The sequence below is a fragment of the Gorilla gorilla genome, chromosome 21 (assembly GCF_029281585.2).
Source record: "Gorilla gorilla gorilla isolate KB3781 chromosome 21, NHGRI_mGorGor1-v2.1_pri, whole genome shotgun sequence".
Lineage (NCBI taxonomy): Eukaryota > Metazoa > Chordata > Mammalia > Primates > Hominidae > Gorilla > Gorilla gorilla.
The window spans coordinates 64,117,232-64,132,402 of NC_073245.2; the positions used below are offsets into that span (position 1 = coordinate 64,117,232).

Here is a 15,171-nt window from a genome sequence, read left to right on the forward strand (position 1 = left end):
AGGTCAAGGCTGCAGTAAGCCGAGATCATGAGATCATGCCACTGCACACCAGCTTGGGTGACAGAATAAGACCCTGTCTCAAAAAAAAAAAAAAAGCCCTCAAATTCAGTAGTCTCAAAATTTAGAGTATATTCAGCTATTCAGCAAAAAAGAAAAAAGAATAAAATTCTTACTTGAGGCCGGGCGTGGTGGCTCACGCCTGTAATCCCAACACTTTAGGAGGCCGAGGTAGGTGGATCACTTGAGGTCAGGAATTCGAGACTAGCCTGACCAACATTGTAAAACCCCATATCTACTAAAACTACAAACTTAGCCGGGAATGGTGGCACATGCCTGTAATCCCAGCTACTTGGGAGGCTGAGGCAGGAGAATCGCTTGAACCCAGGAGGCAGAGGTTGCAGTGAGCTGAGATAGCGCCACTGCACTACATACAGCCTGGGTGACAGAGTGTGTGAAACTCCATCTCAAAAAAAAAAAAAAAAAGATTATGGTGAGCATTGCAATGACTGTGCGCACACTAAAGACCACTGAATTGGTCACTTTCGATAGGTAAATTGAGTATGAAGTATATCTCATTAAAGCTGTTATGAAACACATTTTAAGGCTGGGCATGGTGGCTCACGCCTGCAATCCCAGCACTTTGGGAGGCTGAGGGATCACCTGAGGTCGGGAGTTCCAGACCAGCCTGACCAACATGGAGAAATACAAAATTACCCCGGGGTGGTGGCACATGCCTGTAATCCCAGCTACTTGGGAGGCTGAGGCAGGAGAACCACTTGAAACCGGGAGGCGAAAGTTACCGTGAGCCGAGATCGTGCCATTGCACTCTAGCCTAGGCAAGAAGAGCGAAACTCCGTCTCAAAAAAAAAAAAAGAAACACATTTTAGTGCACTTTCATATGCCCTGGGCACGCTTGTTTAAAATGTAGGTTTGTACACTTTCTTCCAGGGATTTTGCTTGGAGAGACCATTCTGATGCCACCAGGGGCCTTTCAAAGCTTTGAGAAACACTGCAGGAGGCCTGACCCAAGTCTTATCCACCATCTAGACATCCACTGTGCCTGATGTTCCATCCTGAACACCTTGTTTTGTCCATCCTTTCTGAAATTTTATGTCCAGGTTGCTATCATTGCTTTATTTTACAGGGGGAGGAAATGGAAATGGTATAAAACAAAACAGCGAAGCTCAGGGCTGTGGCTTCAGCGGGCCTGGAAATGGGCAGATGGGGACTATAGGTCAAGTGTGTTCTCCTGCAGCCCACACCTGATCACTGCAGTTTTTTTTTTTTTTTTTTTTTTTTTGAGACACAGCCTCGCTTTGTCACCCATGCTGGAGTGCAGTGGCGTGATCTCGGCTCACTGCAAGCTCCGCCTCCCAGGTTCACATGCCATTCTCCTGCCTCAGCCTCCCGAGTAGCTGGGACCACGGGCACCCACCACCACGCCAGGCTAATTTTTTTGTATTTTTAGTAGAGACAGGGTTTCACCGTGTTAGCCAGGATGGTCTCGATCTCCTGACCTCGTGATCCGCCTGTCTCGGCCTCCCAAAGTGCTGGGATTACAGGCGTGAGCCACCGCGGCCAGCCTGGTCACTGCAGTTCTAGCAGCACCTAGGAATGTGGTTGACACAGGCTTTTCTTGCTGTGGTGGGCCTTACTATATACGACACCTAATATAGTAAAATACGACCATATTCCACATTCAGTTAAACAAATGTGTGTAATTTTTGAAATGTTCTGAAATGTGCAATTACTAATTTTGCTCAGATACAATATTTTGCTCTTGTGATTTTTTTTTTTTTTTTGAGATGGAGTCTCGCTCGGTCACCCAGGCTGGAGTGCAGTGGCGTGTTCTCGGCTCACTGCAACCTCCGCCTCCCAGGTTCAAGTGATTCTCCTGCCTCAGCCTCCCAAGTAGCTGGGTTTACAGGTGTGTGCCATCACACCTGGCTAATTTTTGTATTTTTAGTAGGGACAGGGTTTCACCATATTGGCCAGGCTGGTCTCGAACTCCTGACCTCAGGTGATCCACCCGCCTCGGCCTCCCAAAGTGCTGGGATTACAGGAGTGAGCCACCACACCCAGCTTGCTCTTGTGATTTAAAGACCTCTAAAAACCACCAGTTGCAGATGCCAGTTAGTATGATGTAACAATTTGTAGCCATTTGTGAATTCTCTGTATATATTTTACCACTTTTTAAATTTTTATTTAATTTTTAGAGAGGAAGGGTCTTGCTCTGTCACACAGACTAGAGTGCAGTGGGGTGATCACAGTTCATTGCAGTCTCAAACTCATAGGCTCAGGCAGCTTTTCACCTCTGCCTCCCAAGTAACTCGGACTACAGGCATGCACCACTACACCAAGCTAATTTTTCAATTTTTTGTAGAGACAGGGTTTTGTCATGTTGCGCAGGCTGGCCTCCAACTCCTGGCCTCAAGCCATCCTCCTGCCTTGGCCTCCCAACATGTTGGGATTACAGGCATGAGCCACTGCATCAGCCTCTATCTATTTTTAAATTTGTTTTGGTAAGCCAGGATTTGATATTTTTCTTTGGTCCTTGCAAAGCTCTTGCGTCCTTGGATCTAGTACCGCAGCACCCTGTAAAAATATCCCTGAAAGTGTAGGCAAAGTCATCCTCGGTTTTGTGGTGGACGTGATCCCACTTGTTGTCTGGTTTCATTCACTATTTATCTCAAAGCGCATTTCTGATTTCTCTACTTCATTCTGTCCATTGTAGCCTGAGGAGGTGGAGGTGGGGCTCTGAAGATGGCTGAGAGGTGGGGACTGTGTCCAGGTGTGTCTAGTAATCTGAATATTTCTTAATCTTCCACTGTATGCAAATACTTTACTGAGCTACATGATAGGAAGAAATATAAAACAAAACCCCTTTAGAAGATTGCAAATGAATACTGTAGAGGAAGCTAGCAGGCATGTATAAGAAAAGATTCTTGACCTCAGGCATTATAAGAAAAATGCAAATATAATTAGTATATCTTTTTTTTCCTTATCAGATCAACAGATATCCAACCTTTTGATAATGCCGTCTTTGCAGGGTGTGGGGAATCAGGCTCTGACATACACTGCCAAGAGGGTGGGAGTTAAAAATGCTTTAGTCTCCTTGGGAGTATTTGGAAACATAAACTAAAATAGAAACTGTACACATTCCTTTTTTTTTTCTTTTGAGACAGGGTCTCGCTCTATCGCCCAGGCTGGAGTGCAGTGCACTGCAACCTTCACCTCCCGGGTTCAAGTGATTCTCATGCCTCAGGCTCCAGAGTAGCTGGGGCTACAGGCGCGCGCCACCATGCCCAGCTAATTTTTTTTTTTTTTTTTGTATTTTTATGAGAGACGGGGTTTCGCCATGTTGGCCAGGCTGGTCTTGAACTCTCAAGGGATCCACCTGCCTTGGCGTCTCAAAGTGCTGGGATTACAAGCATGAACCACCATGCCCGACTGAGATGTACATACTCTTTGACCTAACAATTATTCTACCGGAAATTTATCCTATAGCCCCACACTCAGGAATATATGATAAGTGATGTACGTATAAGGAAATACATTGCAACATTGTATGTAAAAGCTAAGTAATAGAAACAACCCAAATGTCCATTAGAGGAAGCTGTCAAAATAAGTTATGGTCATCTATGATATGGCATTGTATTTCTGCAGCTGGAGGCAGCTGTGTTTGAACTGATATTCTGTGAGAGATAGACTGAAATTAAAAACACAAGCTGGGGCCAGGTGCGGTGGCTCACGCCTGTAATCCCAGCATGGGAGGCTGACGTGGTTGGATCACCTTGAGGTCAGGAGTTTGAGACCAGCCTGACCAACGTGGTGAAACCCCGTCTCTACTAAAAATATAAAAATAACCCGGGCGTGGTGGCACATGCCTGTAATCCCAGCTACTTGGGAGACTGAGGCAGGAGAATAGCTTGAATCCGGAAGGCAGAGGTTGCAGTGAGCCAAGATCATGCCATTGCACTCTAGCCTGGGAGACAAGAGTGAAGAGTGAAACTTTGTCTCAAAAAAGAAAGAAAAACACAAGCTGCCAGACTGTTTTGGATGCTACCAACTGAGTAGGAAAAAATATTAGGTTGAACCATGTGAAAGTACCAATATGAGACCATTTTTAACATATAAACACGACAGTTTCATGTACTTCAATGTCATATATAGGTATGTAGGGTTTTTTTTTTTTTTTTTTTTTACTTTTTATTTTGAAGCAAAGATTCACATTTCTTTTGTTTTTGCTTTTTTTTTGTTTTTGTTTTTTGAGACGGAGTCTCGCTCTATCGCCCAGGCTGGAGTGCAGTGGTGTGACCTCAGCTCACTGCAAGCTCTGCCTCCCGGGTTCACGCCATTCTCCTGCCTCAGCCTCCCGAGTAGCTGGGACTACAGGCGCCCGCCACCACGCCTGGCTAATTTTTTGTATTTTTAGTAGAGACGGGGTTTCACCGTGTTAGCCAGGATGGTCTTTATCTCCTGACCTCGTGATCCACCCGCCTCAGCCTCACAAAGTGCTAGGTTTACAGGTGTGAGCCACCTCGCCGTGCCCAGCCTCATGTGTACTTTTAAGAAATAATAGATACTGTGTAAACTTTACCCAGTTCTCCTAGTGGAAACCTCTTAAAAAACTTTAGTACAGTATCATAACAAGGATGTTGACATTGATACATTCAAGATACAGAACATTTCCATTATCATAAAGATTCCTCATGTTATACTTTTATAGCCACACCCACTTCCCTCCAGGCCTAACCCCTCCTTCATCCCTGGCAACCACTAATCTGTTCTACATTTCTATAGTTTTGTCATTTCAAGAATGTTACATAAATGGAGTCATATAGTATATAATCTTTTGAGATCAGCTTTTTCTCTGTATTTATTTATTTTTTGAGATAGGGTCTCGCTCTTTCACTCAGACTGCAGTACAGTGGCACTATCTGGGCTCACTACAGCCTCTGCCTCCTGAGCTCAATCAATCCTCCCACCTCAGCCTCCTGAGTAGCTGGGGCTATAGGCGTGTGCCACCATGCCCGGAGATTTTTTTCTTTTTGAGACAGGGTCTCATTCTGTCACCCAGGCTGGAGGGCAGTGGTGCGATCTTGGCTCACTGCAACCTCTGCCTCCCGGGTTCAAGTGATTCTCCTGCCTCAGCCTCCCAAGTAGTTGGGATTACAGGCACCTGCCACTATGCCTGGCTAATTTTTGTATTTTTAGTAGAGACGGGGTTTCACCATGTTGGCCAGGCTGGTCTCAAATTCCTGACCTCAGGTGATCCGCCCATCTCAGCCTCCCAAAGTGCTGGGATTACAGGCATGAGCCACTGTTCCCAGCTGAACACAGTTTTTATTTCTCTGTGATAAGTGCCCCGGAGCGCAACTGCTGGGTCATGTGGTACTGCATGTTTAGTTTTTTTTTTAACAAACTGACAGTTTTCCAGAGTGGCTGTAACACGTGACATTACCTCCAGAAATGCATGGGTGCTATGTACAGAGTGGTAAAAAAAAATCTCTGTCGCCAAACCATCTGAACTCTAGTGAAAGTGGGGTGGGTGTGAACAAATGAACAAAATCTACATTGTATTAGACAAGGATAAGTGCTTTGGAGAGAATGAGGCAGCCACTAGGGGTGGGGTCTGCAAGGGTCTGGATGGATCAACTGCAGCGGTGAAAAGGGAAGGCTTTGGAGGGAAAGTGACACCTGAAGATAGAATAAATGTGTTATTGTGGAATGCAATGCTGCTCCACTGCCCCCCACACCTTTTTTTTTTTCAATGCCTTGAAAAGACTTAATCCAGCCGAACTCTCTTCTCGTCTGCTTTATTTTTTTTTGAGACGGAGTTTCGCTCTGTCACCCAAGCTGGAGTGCAGTGGCACAATCTCAGCTCACTGCAACCTCTGCCTCCTGGGTTCAAGTGATTATCCTGCCTCAGCCTCCTGAGTAACTGGGATTACAGGTGCATGCCACCACGCTCAGCTAATTTTTTGTATTTTTAGTAGAGACAGGGTTTCACCTTGTTGGCCAGGCTGGTCTTGAACTCCTGACCTGAAGTGATCCACCCGCCTTGGCCTCCCAAAGTGCTGGGATTACAGACATGAGCCACTGTGCCTGGCTTGATTTTAGATTCCCATCTGATGTTCTCTATAACTTTGATGACTCCCCAAACAAAGGTTCCCAAACACACTCTGAGGCTTATGGTAATGAATTTAAACAAGCCAGCGTGTGTACTGGGTGTAGCACATGTCCAGAAGCAGGAAACCCTCACTGTATAAGCTGCTGTTCTGTCAGGAACATTGTAAGAGTACTGCTGCTGATATTATCGTTTTCACATCCCAGAATGGGAATGGTTTCTTGCCATCCTCAGACAGAGTTGCCTCATCTTGATGACAGTGGTAGGATGAGTAATAATTATCTACCATTGTCTAACTTAGATATCAAGCACTTTGCACCTATTCTTATTGGGTGCTCAAAGAAACCTCAGGAGGATTATGCTATCAGTATAACTCCCTTTTTATAGCTAAGGCCACAAAGGCTCTGAGTGGCGAAGTGGTCCATGAGGGTCTCAGAGCAGTAATGGGGAAGAATGAGATTCTGAATCCTAAAGCAGTAAAGAAAATGTTCTTCAACTATGCCTCAGAGGTGTCCTGGAAAATCAGACCGGAAGAGTATTCACCAAATTTAGTATTTGTGCTGCAACGATCGGAAATCTATAAGTAAAAGAATGAAAGTGGACTTTTCCCTTACACCATAGGCAAAAATTAATTTGAAATGAATCAATAACCTAAACAGAAGAGCTAAAGCCATAATACTCTTAGGAGAAAACAGAGGAGGAAATTTTCATGAACTTGGAATTGGCAATGGGTTCTTAGATATGAACACACAAAACATGAGCAACAAAATAAAAAATAAAGCACAAGGAACAAAAGGAAATAAATTGGACTTCATTAATTTCTTTTCTTTTTTTTTTTTTGAGGCAGAGTCTTACTGCTATCTCGGCTCACTACAACCTCCGTTCCCCAGGTTCAAGCAATTCTCCTGCCTCAGCCTCCCAAGTAGCTGAGAATACAGCTGTGCACCACCACACCCGGTTTCACCATGTTGGCCAGGGTGGTCTCAAACTCCTGACCTCAACTGATCGTCCCACCTTGGCCTCCCAAAGTGCTGGGATTACAGAAGTGAGCCACCACACCCGGCCGGGACTTCATTAAATTTAAAAACTTTTGTACATCAAAGGACATTATCAAGGAAGGAAAAAGACAACTCACAGAATGGGAGAAACTATTCGCAAATCAATCATAAATCTGATAAGGGTCTGGGATCTAATTTTTTTTTGTAGCCACCACGCCTGGCTAATTTTTGTGTTTTTAGTAGAGATGATGTTTCACTATGTTGGCCAGGCTGGTCTTGAACTCCTGATCTCAGGTGATCCAACCACTTCGGCCTCCCAAAGTGCTGGGATTACAGGTGTCAGCCACCACTCCCAGCCTGGGATCTAAAATTTGTAAGGCATTCTTGCAAAGCAACAACAAGACAAACAACTCAGTCAAAATATGGGCAAAGGACTTGAATAGATATTTTCTTCCAAAGAAGATGTACAAAAGGCCAGAAAGCACATGACAAGATGCTCAGCATCATTAGTCACTAGAGAATGCACTTCAGAATCACAAGGCATCATTTCACATCCACTAGGATGGTTATCATCAACCAAACCAAACAAAACACAAAAACCCAGGCCGGGTATGGTGGCTCATGCCTGTAATCCCAGCACTTTAGGAGGCCAAGGTGGTTGGATCACCTGAGGTCAGGAGTTTGAGACCAGCCTGGCCAACATGGCAAAACCCCACCTCTACTAAAACTACAAAAATTAGCCAGGCATGATGGCACACGCCTGTAATCCCAGCTACTCAGGAGGCTGAGGCAGGAGAATAGATTGAACCCGGGAGGCGGAGGTTGCAGTGAGCCAAGATTGCTCCACTGCACTCTTGCCTGTGTGACAGTGAGACTCCATCTCAAAAACAAACAAACAGGCCAGGTGCGGTGGCTCATGCCTATAATCCCAGCACTTTGGGAGGTCAAGGCAGGTGGATCACGAGGTCAGAAGATTGAGATCATCCTGGCGAACACGGTGAAACCCCGTCTGTACTAAAAATACAAAAATTAGCCTGGCTTGGTGGTATGCACCTCTAGTCCCAGCTACTCAGGAGGCTGAGGCAGGATAATCACTTGAACCCAGGAGGCAGTGGTTATTGTGAGCCGAGATCGAGATCACGCTACTGCACTCCAGCCTGGGTGATAGAGCAAGACTCCATCTCAAAAAAACAAACAAAAAAATAAGAAAACAGGCATTCAAATACACGTACATACGTGTTCAGAGTAGCACTATGCACAATAGCCAAAAGGTGTAAATATCCCAAATGTCCATCAACTGGTGAGTGCAGAAATGAAATGAAGTACTGTATAAGTTCTGTTGTACAACAGACTATTATTCAGCCATAAAATGGAATGAGATACTGATACGTGCTACAATGTGGATGAGCCTTGAAAACATTACAGTAAGTAAAAGAAGCCAGACACAAAAAGCCACATTTGATTTTGTTGATATGAAATAGGAATCCGAATCTGTTCACATTAACCAGAATAGGTAAGGCCACAGCGAGATGCCGATTGGTGGTTGCCAGGTCCTGGGGGCTAGGGTAGAACTGGGGAGCGACTGCCTACTGGCTACAGGGTTTCCATTTGGGGTGATGAAAATGTTTCGGTGCTAGACAGAGGTGGTGATAACACAATGCCGTGAATATACTAAATGCTCCTGAATTGGTCACTTTAAAATGGTTAATTTTATGTTATGTGAATTTCATGTCAATTTTTTTTTTTTTTTTTTTTGAGACAGAGTTTCACGCTTGTTGCCCAGGCTGGAGTGCAGTGGTGCAATCTTGGCTCACCACAACCTCTGCTTCCTGGGTTCAAGCGATTTTCCTGCCTCAGCCTCCTGAGTAGCTGGGATTACAGGCATGCGCCACCATGCCCAGCCAATTTTGTATTTTTAGTAGAGACAGGGTTTCTCCATGTTGGTTAGGCTGGTCTCGAACTCCCGACCTTAGGTGATCTGCCCGCCTCGGCCTCCCAAAGTGCTGGGATTACAGGCGTGAGCCACTGCGCCCAGCTTCATGTCAATTTTTAAATTTCACGTTTGATTCCAGGGGTTGGGAGTTTGCTGCCCCTCATCATGGAGTTTGCTGTAGCCAGTGCAGGGGTGAAAAGGGAAGAGCAAAACAGGCAGATCTCGTTTAGGAGAGATACTGCAATTTATCTGATGCTTATCTTTTAAGTCACTTCTGGTGCCAAAGAGCACTGGACTTGGAGCCTGAAGAACTGAGACTTCCCGACATTTGGCCTTAAGCAAGCCTGAGCTTAGACTTCCTGAGCTTTTCCTGATGTTTTGTGTTGGGCAGCCCCATTTCCCTGGACAGCTGCCGGGATGGAGGGAAGTGATGGATGTATGCGTGTGGGCCTGTTCCTTCCTTCTCTATTCCACAGGTTGTCAGTGTACAGGTATGTTTGCACACAAGAAGGATGTTGGTCCTGGGGTCTCAGAGGCACCAAAGAACTGGCCAGCTTTGTCTAATTCATCCAAAATCCACTCAGTGGGGTAAAGAGGAAGCCATCACACCAGGCCTTTGCCAACAAAGCAGACAGGCTGCCCAGCCCAGGAGCTGCCCACTCTTATTCGCCTGTTGGTTTGAGCAGATGCAGCCATGACAGCAGGGTTACAAAGGCCACCCTAGCCAGGCCACCACCCTCCACCAGGGCTCTGCCAGGATGGATTGAACGCTGGCCCTCATGTGTTACTTGATGACAGCAAGATATCTGATAAGAAACTGTTTGGATGTCGCAGAGAACACATTTTAACAGCCCAGAGAGGTGGGATTATCACAGAGTGGTGTAAAAGAAGCAAAATTATTTTGGATAAACCATGAAGGAATTTTATTACCCAGTGCAGTTATAAATCAAGTTCTCTGTAAATGCAATAAAACAATTGTTTAGTCTGCATGATTCATACCACAAACCTCAGGATTCTTGGTTTTGATCTTATTGCCGCAATAAACTGTCTAGACAGCAATTAACAAACTGTTTTTCCTTTAGATGTTTGGAGTGCTGGTACAGCGGGAATCGGCACTTAGAAATTCAGGGGCTTCTTCCTGGCTCCTATTAATTATCAGGTTGGGTGAGTGGGAAAAGCCCAGAATCTTCTCAGAATTAGCCTTCTGGAAGTGTCCTTCGCCTGTGAATGCACCACTTCACCACATAATATTCACTTATAACTGGCAGGAAATCCAAATGTACAGATTTTCTTAAACCTTGGCCTGTCACTTTAGAGAGAAGTGAGCAGAATTAACTTTATTTTTATTATTATTTTTTTTTGGAGACAGTCTTGCTCTGTTGCCCAGGCTGGAGTACAATGGCATGATCTTGGCTCACTGCAACCTCCCCCTCCCGAGTTCAAGTGATTCTCCTGTCTTAGCCTCCCAAGTAGCTGGGATTACAGGCATGCACCACCATGCCCTGCTAATTTTGTATTTTTAGTAGAAACAGGGTTTCATCATGTTGGTCAGGCTGGTCTCAAACTCCTGACTTCGTGTGATCCACCTGCCTTGGCCTCCCAAAGTGCTGGGATTACAGGCATGAGCCACCATGCCACGCCTGGCCTAGCTTTTGTATATCCTTGGAGCAAAATTTATATACAGATAAGTCATTTCTTCATGTATTCATTCATTTATTCAGCATTAGGGTATAATAGTTTAGAACACTCACTCAGGAGTCTAATCGACTTTCGTGCCATTTCAGGTACATGATTTCACCTTCCTGAAGCTTATTTTGCATATGTTGAAAGTCATGGGGGAAAATTAAATGAAATTATCTGTGTAAATTGCCTGGAACATAATAAGAGCTCAAAACTATTCACTATTATTGTCTATCATCCATCATCTGTCCATCCACGTATTCACCATCCCTCTATCTATCCATCCATCCACCCACCTATCCATCCATTCCTTCACCCTTCCTTTCTTCCTTCCTTCTATCATTTATTCACCTATCTGTCCATTCTTCCTTCTTTTCTTTCCTTCCTTCCAACATTTAACCATCCATCCATCCACCCCCCCCCCACCACCCACCCATCCTTCCATCCATCCCTCCATCTGTCCATTTATCTACACACTCATTCATTCATTCCTTCTTTGCCTGGTACTCTATGCCAGATTGTTGAGATTATAAAAACAATTAAGATATATCCCGACTTCATGGAGATCCCAGTTTAGATGGAAAGACAGCATTAGGTCTCTGGCTGCAGGGGGCATCTGATCCTGAAGGAAATAGTGAGAGAAAACCTGGGGAAGTGTTTAGTTTCTGGTCTAGCCCTGGTGATTTAAGACGATATGTGAGACGCACTCACCTCCCAGGGCTCCTGATGGCTCAGAGCTCAGTGGATGAACATGGCTTCATCCACACAGTCAGTTACAGGGTGAGACTACACATTTGGCAAATGCCCCAAACAAACAAACAAACAAAATAATTTGGGTTCAAGGTAACAGTAAATCACACTCTTCAAACCTAAATATTCTTCTCTAGGCTTCTTCCCACCTTTTCTTCCCTTCTTTCTGCCAACTCCTTCTCCTCCATTTTGCGTCAGACACCATGTGCATTGGGAGGATGTTGCTAGGTCACAGTGGGGACACTTGCTCTATTTACAGAGAAAACAGGGCTCCTCAGATTCACAGGGTTTGCAAAGGAAAGCCCTCCCAGAAAGGAATTCCAGCCTTCCCTTCTGAGGCTGGTGCAGCAGGGCTGGGGGCTGCAGGAACAGACCAGAGAAAGTGACTCAGAATTCCTTTCGGCTACAGTACGATTGCGAGAACCATTTTAAGTATGAGCTGTGGCTCCCCTCTCCCTTTTTCCTCAGCCTCCAGGGAGCTGCCATTTAAAAAATCTTGGCCTGGCCAGGGGCGGTGGCTCATGCCTGTAATCCCAGCACTTTGGGAGGCTGAGGTGGGCGGATCACCTGAGGTCGGGAGTTTGAGACCAGCCTGACCAACATGGAGAAACCCCGTCTCTACTAAAAATACAAAATTAGCTGGAGGCTGAGGTAGGAGAATCGATTGAACCCGGGAGGCGGAGGTTGTTGTGAGCTGAGATCACACCATTGCACTCCAGCCTGGGCAACAAGAGCAAAACTCTATCTCAAAAAAAAAAAACAAAAGAAAGTAATCCATTTCTTTCTCAAGTACCAACATCCAGATAGAAGCAGTCCAGGATGGGTAGAGCAGCTCCTTTGGTAGAACCCACCTCCATTGCGCTGCCATGCCTGGCACGTTGCCCCCATCCCCATGGTCCAAGGGTCCTCTCCTCCACATCCCCATCCAGCCAGCAGAAAGGTGAAACAATGAAGGGAAGGCACGCCCCAGAAGGATGTGTCTCCGAGGCCTCTCACATCACTGGAATGCTCTCCCCATAGACTAGGATTTAGTCATGAGGCCGCACAGGGGAGTTGAGCTCTTTGTTCTGGTTGGCCATGTGTCCACGTCTATTACTACACAAAAGTGGGGATGGCCATGGAGGGAGAACCAGCAAACTGTTTCATACCCTCTTATGGCCTTGATCCATCCAGTGGATAGATTTCTAAGCCCGTCGCTTTCTCACTGCCTCTTCTGCTGGGAGCATGACTCCCGGGCTGCAGAAGGACAGGCTGGTGCATTGAGAGTCTTTTTTTTTTTTTTTTTTTTTTGAGATGGAGTCTCGCTCTGTCGCCCAGGCTGGAGTGCAGTGGCGCGATCTCGGCTCACTGCAAGCTCCGCCTCCCGGGTTCACGCCATTCTCCTGCCTCAGCCTCCCAAGTAGCTGGGACTACAGGCGCCCGCCACCACGCCCGGCTAATTTTTTGTATTTTTTTTTTTTAGTAGAGACGGGGTTTCACTGTGTTAGCCAGGATGGTCTCGATCTCCTGACCTCGTGATCCGCCCGCCTCGGCCTCCCAAAGTGCTGGGATTACAGGCGTGAGCCACCGCGCCCGGCCGAGAGTCTTTAGGCTTTGCTTGAATTGCCAATGCTCTGGTTTTCTGGCAAGGCGGAAGTAGGTCCCTGGGCAGAAGTGTCAGAAGACCTGGGGTTGCCTCTGAACCTCACTGTTTCTGGGTCTGAGACCTTGGACTCAGAAATGAAAAAAACCTCTGAACCTCAGTGAAATGGGGGAAAAAAATAAATGACTTCCATAGAGTTATTGGGAGGACCAAATTGCATTACCAAATACATTCTGAAAAGGTAAAAGTTCTCCAAATGATTGTGTGTTTTATCATCTCCACCACCACCATTTTTCTTTTTCTTTTTTTTTTTTGAGACAGAGTCTTGCTCTGTTGCCCAGGCTGGAGTGCAGTAGCGCGATCTCGGCTCACTGCAAGCTCCGCCTCCCGGGTTCACCCCATTCTCCTGCCTCAGCCTCCCGAGTAGCTGGGACTACAGGCACCCGCCACCAGGAACGGCTACTTTTTGTATTTTTAGTAGAGACGGGGTTTCACCGTGTTAGCCAGGATGGTCTCGATCTCCTGACCTCGTGATCCGCCTGCCTCAGCCTCCCAAAGTGCTGGGATTACAGGCATGAGCCACCGCGCACGGCCCATTTTTCTTTTTTCTTTATGCATGTATGTAGCTGAATTTGTGTAAGTACAATGGATCCATGATGAGAGTCTATATATTGAATTTTTTTTTTTTTCAGATGGAGTCTCACTCTGTTACCCAGGGTAGAGTGTAGTGGTGTGATCTTGGCTCACTGCAACTTCCGCCTCCTAGGCTCAAGTGATTCTCCTGACTCCCAAGTAGCTGGGATTACAGGCACCCACCGCCATGCCCGGCTAATTCTTGTGTTTCTAGTAGAGATGGGGTTTCGCCATGTTGGCCAGGCTGGTCTCGAACTCATGACCTTAAGTGATCCGCCCGCCTCCCAAAGTGCTGGGATTATAGGCGTGAAACACTGCGCCTTGCCTAATTATAGAAATTGTATTTGGAGAGAAAGGTATAGTCTTTCTCTAAGCATTTCCAACATTACATTCTTTCAAAGCAACGTGAACAACTTCTGAAGGTACTGGTCTGGGCTCCAGGCTCAGATCTGGATAGGGGAAGATTCTATGAACAGGTCCTGGTCAGGTTTGGGGGAGGTCCATGAGCAGGTCTTCTCACCAGGAGCAATATCCCTAGGAAACCAACCCACAGAATAGAAATTAAAAGAGCAAAAAGGCTTCCTTTTCTAAGAAAGGCCATGATGTCTCCAGGAATAGCATAAATATCCCCTGCAGGGCTTATCCCAGAAAAGAACATTCAGAGGGGCCTCTGAGTTGCTCTGCACCCCCAGCAGATGCCCTGCTCCAAATGGTCTCTCTTGTCTCCAGCTCTCCACCCAGGCTCTACCTGGAAGGCTCTTCTCTGACTTGTCCTCACACAGCCCCTTCAACTGAGCCACAGTGACTTCCCCCATAGGCATCCTGGTGAGTCCTGGTGGGGTATCGTAGAGGCTCAACGACCTTTAAAATGAGTTCAGGCCAGGCACGGTGGCTCCCACCTGTAATCCCAGCACTTTGGGAGGCGAAGGCAGGCGGATCACCTGAGGTCAGGAGTTCAAGACCAGCTTGACCAACATGGCGTTTCTACTAAAAATACAAAAGTTAGCCGGGTGTGGTGGTACATACCTGTAATCCCAGCTACTCAGGAGGCTGAGGCAGGAGAATCACTTGAACCTGGGAGGCAGAGATTGCAGTGAGCCAAGACTGGCCACTACACTCCAGCCTGGGTTACAGAGCGAGACTCTGTCTCAAAGAAAAAAAAAGTCAGTTCAAACTTTGCGATTCAACAACTGGGTGACTCTCCGGAGTCAATGAATTCGCCAATCCACGGATACTGATGAGCTTGACCTGAGCTGCTTGGGAAGCTGAGCTGCAGTGAATACGATGCAGCAGATGGAGCCAACGCTGCAAAGCAGAGCCACGGGCAACACGGAGTTCCCAGGACTCCCTCAAAATCCTCCCCTTTATCTACACTGGCTCCCGCAGAGCCGCGGGCAACAGAGAGAGTGCTTGGGACTCCCTCAAAATTCTCTCCTTTGTCTACACTGGCTCCCACAACAGGGTC

General features: G+C 46.4%; 1 long non-coding RNA gene across 1 annotated transcript in view; it reads right to left on the reverse strand.

Annotated features, from left to right (window-relative positions):
- Positions 1-12,431, reverse strand: part of LOC129529162 (uncharacterized) — a 30,658-nt gene extending 18,227 nt beyond the window's left edge. The window contains exon 1 of the long non-coding RNA XR_008674603.2: positions 12,343-12,431. This is a non-coding gene — a long non-coding RNA (uncharacterized lncRNA). The remainder of the gene's footprint in view (positions 1-12,342) is intronic.
- Positions 12,432-15,171: the final 2,740 nt, after the last annotated feature.